The 9,851-nt window shown below is 51.3% G+C and overlaps 1 protein-coding gene and 1 non-coding gene across 6 annotated transcripts in view; both read left to right on the top strand.

The window, feature by feature from the left end:
• The first annotated feature begins 3,224 nt into the window (after nt 1–3,224).
• Nucleotides 3,225–3,296, top strand: TRNAQ-UUG (transfer RNA glutamine (anticodon UUG)). The gene has a single exon. It is a non-coding gene; the product is annotated as a tRNA-Gln (tRNA).
• Nucleotides 3,297–3,672: 376 nt separating this feature from the next.
• ABI3 (ABI family member 3) overlaps nt 3,673–9,851 on the top strand; it is a 46,530-nt gene continuing 40,351 nt past the window's right edge. For 3 of the 5 annotated variants that reach the window (XM_073325868.1, XM_073325869.1, XM_073325872.1), the window contains exons 1-2: nt 3,824–4,348; nt 9,682–9,831. The gene's annotated coding sequence lies outside the window, so the exon portion shown is untranslated. Of the gene's footprint in view, nt 3,804–3,823; nt 4,349–9,681; nt 9,832–9,851 lie in introns of those variants that run through there. The other 2 variants (XM_073325870.1, XM_073325873.1) reach the window with 2 other exon arrangements.

The raw sequence follows: 9,851 nt of genomic DNA, 5'->3' as shown, positions 1-9,851 counted from the left end.
GGTCCAGTCCACACAAGAGATCCACTTCCTGGACACTACAGTGCTAATAAACAATGGCCACATAAACACCACCCTATACCGTAAACCTACTGACCGCTATTCCTACCTGCATGCCTCCAGCTTTCACCCTGACCACACCACACGATCCATCGTCTACAGCCAAGCTCTGCGATACAACCGCATTTGCTCCAACCCCTCAGACAGAGACAAACACCTACAAGATCTCTGTCAAGCTTTCTTACAACTACAATACCCACCTGCAGAAGTAAAGAAACAGATTGATAGAGCCAGAAGAGTTCCCAGAAGTTACCTACTACAGGACAGGCCTAACAAAGAAAATAACAGAACGCCACTAGCCGTCACCTTCAGCCCCCAACTAAAACCCCTCCAACGCATTATTAAGGATCTACAACCTATCCTGAAGGATGACCCAACACTCTCACAAGTCTTGGGAGACAGGCCAGTCCTTGCCTACAGACAGCCCCGCAACCTGAAGCAAATACTCACCAACAACCACATACCACACAACAGAACCACTAACCCAGGAACTTATCCTTGCAACAAAGCCCGTTGCCAATTGTGCCCACATATCTATTCAGGGGACACCATCACAGGGCCTAATAACATCAGCCACACTATCAGAGGCTCGTTCACCTGCACATCCACCAATGTGATCTATGCCATCATGTGCCAGCAATGCCCCTCTGCCATGTACATTGGTCAAACTGGACAGTCTCTACGTAAAAGAATAAATGGACACAAATCAGATGTCAAGAATTATAACATTCATAAACCAGTCGGAGAACACTTCAATCTCTCTGGTCACGCAATCACAGACATGAAGGTCGCTATCTTAAAACAAAAAAACTTCAAATCCAGACTCCAGCGAGAAACTGCTGAATTGGAATTCATTTGCAAATTGGATACTATTAATTTAGGCTTAAATAGAGACTGGGAGTGGCTAAGTCATTATGCAAGGTAGCCTGTTTCCTCTTGCTTTTTCCTACCCCCCCCCCCCCCAGATGTTCTGGTTTAACTTGGATTTAAACCTGGAGAATGGTCAGTTTAGATGAGCTATTACCAGCAGGAGAGTGAGTTTGTGTGTGTATGGGGGTGGGGGGGATGTGAGAAAACCTTGATCTATGCAGGAAATAGCCCGACTTGATTATGTAAAGAGTTGTCACTTTGGATGGGCTAGCACCAGCAGGAGAGTGAATTTGTGTGGGGGGGTGGAGGGTGAGAAAACCTGGATTTGTGCTGGAAATGGCCCACCTGTTGATCACTTTAGATAAGCTATTACCAGCAGGACAGTGGGGTGGGAGGAGGTATTGTTTCATGATTTCTGTGTGTATATAAAGTCTGCTGCAGTTTCCACGGTAAACATCTGATGAAGTGAGCTGTAGCTCACGAAAGCTCATGCTCAAATAAATTGGTTAGTCTCTAAGGTGCCACAAGTACTCCTTTTCTTTTTGCGAATACAGACTAACACGGCTGTTCCTCTGAAACCTATACAAAGTAAAACTATTTCCCCTTCTTTATTCCTCCCCCACTGTTCCTCAGACGTTCTTGTTAACTCCTGGAAATGTGCTGGAAATGGCCCACCTTGATAATCACTTCAAAAGGTTTTCTCTCCCCCCACCCCACTCTCCTGCTGGTAATAGCTCATCTTAAGTGATCACTCTCCTTACAATGTATATTTTTTCATGGTCTGTGTGTATATAAAATCTCCTCACTGTACTTTCCACTTTATGCATCCCATGAAGTGAGCTGTAGCTCAGGAAAGCTTATGCTCAAATAAATTGGTTAGTCGCTAAGGTGCCACAAATACTCCTTTTCTTTTTTATAAATGCTTAGTATCCCAGCGCTGCGAAGGTAGTGCCCTCTGGTGGAGGATGGCTTTTTAAGGCACTCCTCAGAGTCCTATCCCTCTGATGAGGAAGGGTTTTGCTGTCTGCCTGATGACCCAGTCCCTGCTTTTTAACTACAGCCCTAGAGTACGCTGCCCTAACAGTCTACAGAATGCAAAATCTTCCTCCCAGATCCCTACAGTGGAGCGTGCCCACTGGTCTCAACTTTGGGACCGTTTGAAAATCCTTTCTCAGAAGGAAATGCCCCATCTGGGTTAGAGAGGTCTCCCACTGCAGTTTGCTGATGTAGGGAAGCAGACTAACTCAGCTGTGGTGCGGCATGGGACCCCGACAGATGAGTTTATAACGCTGAGTGCGAGCATGCACCTTTCTCTCCATTTATATACTGCAAACAGTCTTCCACAGTCATGGTCCCAATCACTCTTGCTTGCAATAGTGTTATTGCAGCGTTTAGGGACATCATTAATATATTCTTTCCCAACAAGTGTTTGCACCTGAAGCAAAATCCTCTTTTCGGATCTACACGCTGCAGCTCCACTCTGCGAGCCTGCTCTCCAGCTATGACAGGTACATGTCTTGAGAGCAGAGCACAGCCGGGATGTGAGCAGAGAATTTCATCCTCGGAGAACACGGCTGTTTTCCTGTCCATAAAACCAAACCAACCAGCTCCCGTCCACAAAACCAAACCCGTCAGTGCTCTAGAGCCAGGGTTGCACACTGCAGCTTGCACCAGGGGGTTGGTGAAGCAGCAAGGACCAGAGCTTTTTAAATAAGTGTTTCCACAGATCAAAATCCTCCTCTTGGTAAAGGTTCAGCTGTATCCAAAACAGGGGTGGAGGGAGGACTAGGAGAGACTACACACGTCCTCACAAACGCTGGGGAGGTCCCATCTGCCTTTTCTCATGTCTGCAGTTTTTCCTTCCGAGGGGTGCACGGTTGCAGCCTAATTCCCCAGCGCCCACGTTCTGCTGTCCAAGCGTGAGAGAGCCCAGCATGGTTCAAGCGCAGGAGAGAGACGTGCAGCAGTATCCGCTCCCGCTGCACGCCAGGGGAAGCGACCCTGGTCCCGCTAGCCCTAGTGTCTCCACAGTTTGCAAGCGCAGCATGTGGCTTGCAGAATCTTGCTGCAGCATTTAACCAGGGCTTTCTGCGGGGAGCAAACTGCCCCCTGGAGGCTGCATGGTGCATCCACGCTGGGCTCTGCCTGCCTGGTCCCCACAGGACTGAGGGGGCGGAACGGCTCTTGCAGGGTGGGGGAGAGGATGCTGCGGGGGAAGGAACAGGAAACAAGGGTGTTTTCCTGCAAGGCAGCTAGTAGAGGCTGAGGAAGGTTTCCACGCAGCATATTAACCAGCTGGTCCCATGGTGTAATGGTTAGCACTCTGGACTTTGAATCCAGCGATCCGAGTTCAAATCTCGGTGGGACCTCTGGGGACTTTTTGCCACCGAGTTCGCAGTAAATTCACGGACAGCGCAGAGGCGGGAGGGGGCGAGCCCCAAACTACCCGTCTGGCTAATTTCAAAGGACGAGGGGGCTAAAGTGGGACTCCATTTTGTGTATCGGGAGCAAAGGGTAGCGTTTGCACGTTCTTGCGCATGCGCGAGGAGGTGGGGTGCCGAGGAACCGAAGAAATCCGAGTGATGCCGAAGGGCCTGGCCCCGCCCTCCCTAGCGCAGATTGGCTGAGTCGGGGCGGGCGCCCGCCTGCCCCGCGCTGCTATTGGCTGGGCAGCGATGCCTTTCCTCGCATTGGCTACTTTCCTGTGGCCCGCTGGGTCTTGGTGCCGCCGGGTTCGGGGGCTGAGCGAGGACGGAGAGGGAAGGCTCGGGGGCCGCGCGCCGGGTCGGCGTCGTAGCCTTTTCCCGCCCTCGCCCCTCAGCGCCCCCGCCCGGGCACCGCGGGCTCTGCTGAGCGGCCCGCCCCCGTCTCGCGGGGTCGGTGTCTGTCTCCTGGGCCTCCCTGGCGGGCCCCTCAGATTCCCAGCCCCCGCCCCCTTAGCTCTGACCCCCAGGTTCAGGCAGTGTTACAAGGGGGCTCTGCAGCCCGCCTCCCCTCTGTTCGGAGGCGGATTTACCGTGAAACAAGCCGTGCGGCCCCCCCCCACGACAGCCCTTCCCCCCCCACGACAGCCCTCCCGCACCCCCCCAATGCAGGACAAATCTCATCTGACAACCTGCCTCCCAAGTCCCGGCCGGAGACCTGCTGCCCCCCTCCCCACAAGGGGCGCGCCGAGACCTGCGGGCAGCCTCCCCCCCCCCCCCCGCGCCGTGCCGCTCCCGGAAACGGCCGGCATTCCCCGGTGGCCCCTGGGGGGTGTCTCCGCACGTTACCCGAGCGCCGACTCCGCAGCTCCCATTGGCTGGGAACTGCGGCCAATGGGAGCTGCGGGGGCGGCGCACGGAGACCCCTGGCTCTCCCCGCGCCTAGGAGCCGCTGCCAGAGGGGTGGGGCGGTCGCTTTGGGAGCCGCACTGTCCAAGGTTAGTGACGCCCCCGCTGACCGCACCCGAACCCCCTGCCCCAGCCTGCACCCAAACTTCCTCCCAGAGCCTGCACCCCTCCCACACCCGAACCCCTGCCCCAGGCCAGAGCCTGCAGACAAACTTCCTCCCAGAGCCCGCACCCAAATTTCCTCCCAGAGCCCGCACTCCTCCTGCACCCGAACCCCTGCCCCAGGCCAGCGCCTGCACCCAAACTTCCTCCCAGAGCCTGCACCCCTCCCACACCCGAACCCCTGCCCCAGGCCAGAGCCTGCAGACAAACTTCCTCCCAGAGCCCGCACCCAAATTTCCTCCCAGAGCCCGCACTCCTCCTGCACCCGAACCCCTGCCCCAGGCCAGCGCCTGCACCCAAACTTCCTCCCAGAGCCTGCACCCCTCCCACACCCGAACCCCTGCCCCAGGCCAGAGCCTGCAGACAAACTTCCTCCCAGAGCCCGCACCCAAATTTCCTCCCAGAGCCCGCACTCCTCCTGCACCCGAACCCCTGCCCCAGGCCAGCGCCTGCACCCAAACTTCCTCCCAGAGCCTGCACCCCTCCCACACCCGAACCCCTGCCCCAGGCCAGAGCCTGCAGACAAACTTCCTCCCAGAGCCCGCACCCAAATTTCCTCCCAGAGCCCGCACTCCTCCTGCACCCGAACCCCTGCCCCAGGCCAGCGCCTGCACCCAAACTTCCTCCCAGAGCCTGCACCCCTCCCACACCCGAACCCCTGCCCCAGGCCAGAGCCTGCAGACAAACTTCCTCCCAGAGCCCGCACCCAAATTTCCTCCCAGAGCCCGCACTCCTCCTGCACCCGAACCCCAGCCCCAGGCCAGCGCCCGCACCCAAATTTCCTCCCAGAGCCCGCACCCCTCCCGCATCCCTGCCCCAGCCCAGAGCCCGCACCCTGCACTCAAACTTCCTCTCAAAACCCGACCCCCGCACCACCTCCTGCACCCCAACCCTCTGCGCCAATCAAATACCTCACTTTATTGTCATTTACTTCCTATTACTTATAATATAGGAGGAGGATGAAGAAAAAAGAATGAAAAACGGGGGGAAGATAAGAGAAAGTTCTTTCTCTTGGCTGTGTCCTGAGGGGGGGAGGCAGCGAAAATGAAGCTGCACACAGGGCCCCACTAACTCTAAGTCCGCCACTGCCTCCGTTCGCAACCCTGCCTGTTCTCTCGCACTCCCCACTCTTCCCCCCTCTTCTCTTGGTACCCCCTAGCCTGAGCTCAGCTGCAGCTCCGCTCTTGGAGGGAGATATCGGAATTCACTGGTGAGGTACTGTGGCCCAGTGGGGAGTGTGCTGGCCTGGCGCTTGGGAGACCTGGATTCTGGTCCTAGCTTGGCCACTGACCTGCTGGGTGACCTTGAGCAAGTCACTGTCCTGCTCGGTGCCTCAGTTTCCCCTTCCCATTGACCAGCTGTGAGTCTGACTCAGTGGGGTGGGTACCCTGTTTGGCCCTCTCACCTCTCCGCTCATACTCCCAGGGCCTGGTTTTTAGAGGTGTGTACACCATTGACTTGGACTGGAGTGATGGACGCGCAGCGCTCCTAATAAGCAGGCCTGAAGTAACTTGCCTCTTTTAACCAGGTGTTTGTGACGGCCAGCTGATGCAGTGGCTTTGAAATACTGCAACTTCTTAAAGCACAGGTTCTTCAAATCCCAGCCCTTCATCCTTCAATTCGCTGCTAGGTCTGCTGTGTGCCACGGGCAACTGCCTTTCCGGAGTGTCGTGTGTCCTTAGAATGAGAGATGCTAGCAAATTTTAAAATGCATCGTGTAGATTTCAGGATGATTTTTAAGGGCCATTGATGTGTGGACAAAAGTTGTGCTGCAAGAGAAAGGAAGCTATTTGTAAAGAGGCTGTAGCATTTGTTGCCATACTGATGTTGCATACAAATGAAACATTGGAGTACTTCAGTAGCTCTCCTGGTATTTGAAACCGAGATTGCTCTGACTGATTACAGTGAAGGCTTCCTAGTCTGGGGTGAGATAACTGGTTCTCTCTTTCTGGCACCTGGATAGATGATACTACCAGCAGATGGCAGACTGGCCACAGGTGGAGATCTGACTGATTTTGTGACTCCTGGTGTCTGTCAGCTGCTGAAATAAGATTGAGTGAGACCACTGCCTGTCTTTTGTCTATGACCACCTTTTGAGAGGGCTTCACCCTTCCTCTCTCCACTTGTTTGCAGGTGGTTCTGGGGAGTGTGTCTGAATTGCAATGTCAGAGTCAATGTTGCTTCATCCTGTGAGTCTGAAAATGGGGGCAAAATGCAGACTGAGGAATGAAGATATGCCCCCAAAAGGGGCTGAGACCAGGGAATTAGCTGATTTGGGAATATGACAGGCAGAAAAGCTGAAAACACTAAATTACCTGATGGAGACACTTATCCTTTGCTCTTACTAGAATGTTAATTTCCATGTACTAGTTAGTCTGCAACAGTTTGCCACTTACAGTGTGGTTTTACTTGCAGAAGGTGGCTAGGTAAAAATGCCCCGCTTAGTCAGCAGATCTACACTGCACACCCTCCAACTGTGTATGTTCAGAGTCAGAAATACTGGTTTTTAGTGGCAAAAATAAGATTCTCTTAGCTCAGCTGAAACACAGCAAAGAGATGGAGCTGGGTTGTCACCATTAACAGAACTTTTAACTACATTCTAATTTGGGGCCAAACTCTGCCTTGTTATACTAGTGCTCCTTCCCTCCCCCCCCCAGAGATAATGGGGCTACCTGAGTGTAAATGAGTGCAAGATGTAAAGACAACAGCATTACACAGGTGAGGGCAGAATCTGACTTGCTGTTACTGGTGATGATGTATGTCAGAAATAACCCAGCTTGATATTCAGATCCCAAGACAGGGTTGGAGACTGGCCACTGCTGGTAAGCAGAACAAACTTAATTTGGAGTCGCTGAGAGAAGATAAACATGAAGCCCTGTGGTAACATGTCTGCAGAATTGCTTTTCAGATTAGAGCTCCACTCTTCATTCATGTGTCTTTTAAAGAGAGACTTGCAAGTTGTAGAGGGGGAGCTATATTGCACCGTTGACTTTTAGGCAGAAGTCTCCGTGGAAGAGAGAGAGCAGTTCTGTCTAAAACCAGATGGTATAGTTGACCTGCTTGGGCCATCAGTGTGATCTAAATCTGGGACCTTCAGATCTAAAAGCATGACTCTTCTCTTTGAGCTAAAGGACTAAATCACCTGGGTGGGAATAATAATATTCTTGTAAACATTTTGTATGGCCAAGGCACTAAAGCAGAGCAAACGCCCACATTCTTTTAGGATGGGTTACACAGGGATTATAGGACACTGGACTCTTTTTTTAGGACCCTTTATATTGGCACAAATAAAGTTATTTTCCCTTAATTTTCTGCAGAAATATAACTATGTAGCAGCCTGAATCATAATGGCCATAGTTATAAGCAGGGAGTCACCATGCTGCGCTCATTTTAATTTCCTGAGGGCAGCACTTCTTGTGTCACACTGGAAGGGTGACTTTGGTTTTCCCCCCATCACTATTAATGCATTGTTAGTTCTCACCACCTACTGAGTCTGCTGCCTCTTTCTCCACAACTGTATTGTATGTATGATCCTGGACCTTGGAAATCCCACCTGCCCTATGGAAGACTTCTGACCTGCGGAGGGTATTCCATTGACTAACACTGAGTTCCTGTACCAAGCTGGTGGAATCTTAAAAGTTCCAGGATTGGAGTTGCTTGTTGCTTCAGGGGATTCTAAGGACGCTGCAGGCAGGGTTCAGGAGGCCCTTGCTTAAACAAATTTCGTAGGCTGGTTACAACCCCTGCTTTCAGTACTGTTGGTAAATCCTTTGTAAAGACCAGAGGCCAGTCAAACAGGAAAGGCCCAGAAACTCAAATCCCTTTAATACAGATTATTTCACTCTGACGCAGGTTACAAGGAGCTCAGCTTTGATTAAATAGGTCAATCTGCTTTGAGAACGGTAATACCTGGGTATATTTGATCTATCTCCCTCCTCCCCTCCCTCTCAGGTTGGAAATGGAGACAAAGAACAAAGCTCTTATCTGTCAATGGGCAAGTTTTAATTTTTCATAAGTGCCTGATGGTGACATGATGGGTGACACATTTCCAGCAGAGGCTGTTGGGAGAGGAAGATTTGGGGGAGGGGTATGAGAAACTGGGTCTTATTTTTAACCTGAAGATGCTTGTCTAGATTAGAAAACAGCATATTCTGTGTGCTGATTGGAAAGACCCTTTGAAAGGATGTCAGATGCTTTGCCCTTTCAGTGCCAACAATGGGCCAAACCGCGCTAATCCTGATTCGGGCTAAATTTCCATGAACTTAAATTGGAATTTCACTCAAGGAAAGATTGCTGGGTGGTTTTGCCCTGTGTCAGGTTAACTGAGCAGAGGGTTCCGTGTTCTGAGCTATAAACTCAGGAACGGGTACTTCTCGAAACTACTAATACCAACACGACAAAAAAAAAAAAGAGGAAGAATGATGAGCAATGTTTAAAATATTCAGCAGATTTATTTATAGTCCACAACAGAATGAACAAAACATCTGCTAATTGCATACAAGACATTGAGCAGGATGATGTCGGCTACTGAGGAAATGCATAATTCTCAATTTGGCTTAAAAAATTAGTTTCTTGTTATTCCCCCTCCCCACGCTCATCTCTTCTATGGGAGCTGGGCTCCTTTATGATGCATGTAGGGCCTGACCCTGAGAAGGCTGAGCCCCCCTTCCACTTCCAGGAGGTTCAGCAGTGGTCAGGACTGAGCCTCAAGTTAGTGCGAGTGGTGGCTTGGCAGACAGAAATCATGCAAGTCAAATGGCCAACTACAGAGATTTGTTCGTACGTGGTGCTGACTAAGCCAGTTCTGATGCGACTTCTACTTTGCCGCAAAAGTATCAGAAGCTGGTACTTTGGCAGGTTCCAGCACAAACACTTGACATGCAGAATTGCTACAACAGGCACCAAAAGATAACCCTGCCACCTCTTCCCACGTGTCAGTTGTGTTTTATACGGGAGGGAAGAGAATGGACAATTCCTTCACTGAAAAAGCCTTTATTGTCTTTAACGCTACTAAATCTTACACTGATACGTGCCTGCTTCAAACATATCTTTTGTACCTCTGAAGTAAAGTGTTTCATATCCTTTAATATCAAATACACTATTACAGAGAAATCACAGGATGCAGCAGGGCTCTGAGTCGTGGTCTTGGCCACACGTCTCACTCAAAGGGGAAGTGGTAGTGGTGTAGACAGCTCTGCCTCAGGAAGCTTGGATTCCTCGCTGTCTTATTTTCAATATACATTTTTTTCTGTTGATTTAGGTTACTGCACAAATCATTTTTTGGGGGGGAGGGCTCCCCAGAAAATGAAGACACCCATAACCACATCGGCTCTTGGAACATTTCAGTCTTGGTGGTTGCAGACGGATACACTTCATCTGTTGGACGGGTAACAGCACGGGAGGTGGCAAGGTGAGTGCCTCATGCTGCCC

This window comes from Lepidochelys kempii, chromosome 27 (assembly GCF_965140265.1).
Source record: "Lepidochelys kempii isolate rLepKem1 chromosome 27, rLepKem1.hap2, whole genome shotgun sequence".
NCBI lineage: Eukaryota > Metazoa > Chordata > Testudines > Cheloniidae > Lepidochelys > Lepidochelys kempii.
This window is presented reverse-complemented; position numbering and strand designations above follow the sequence as displayed.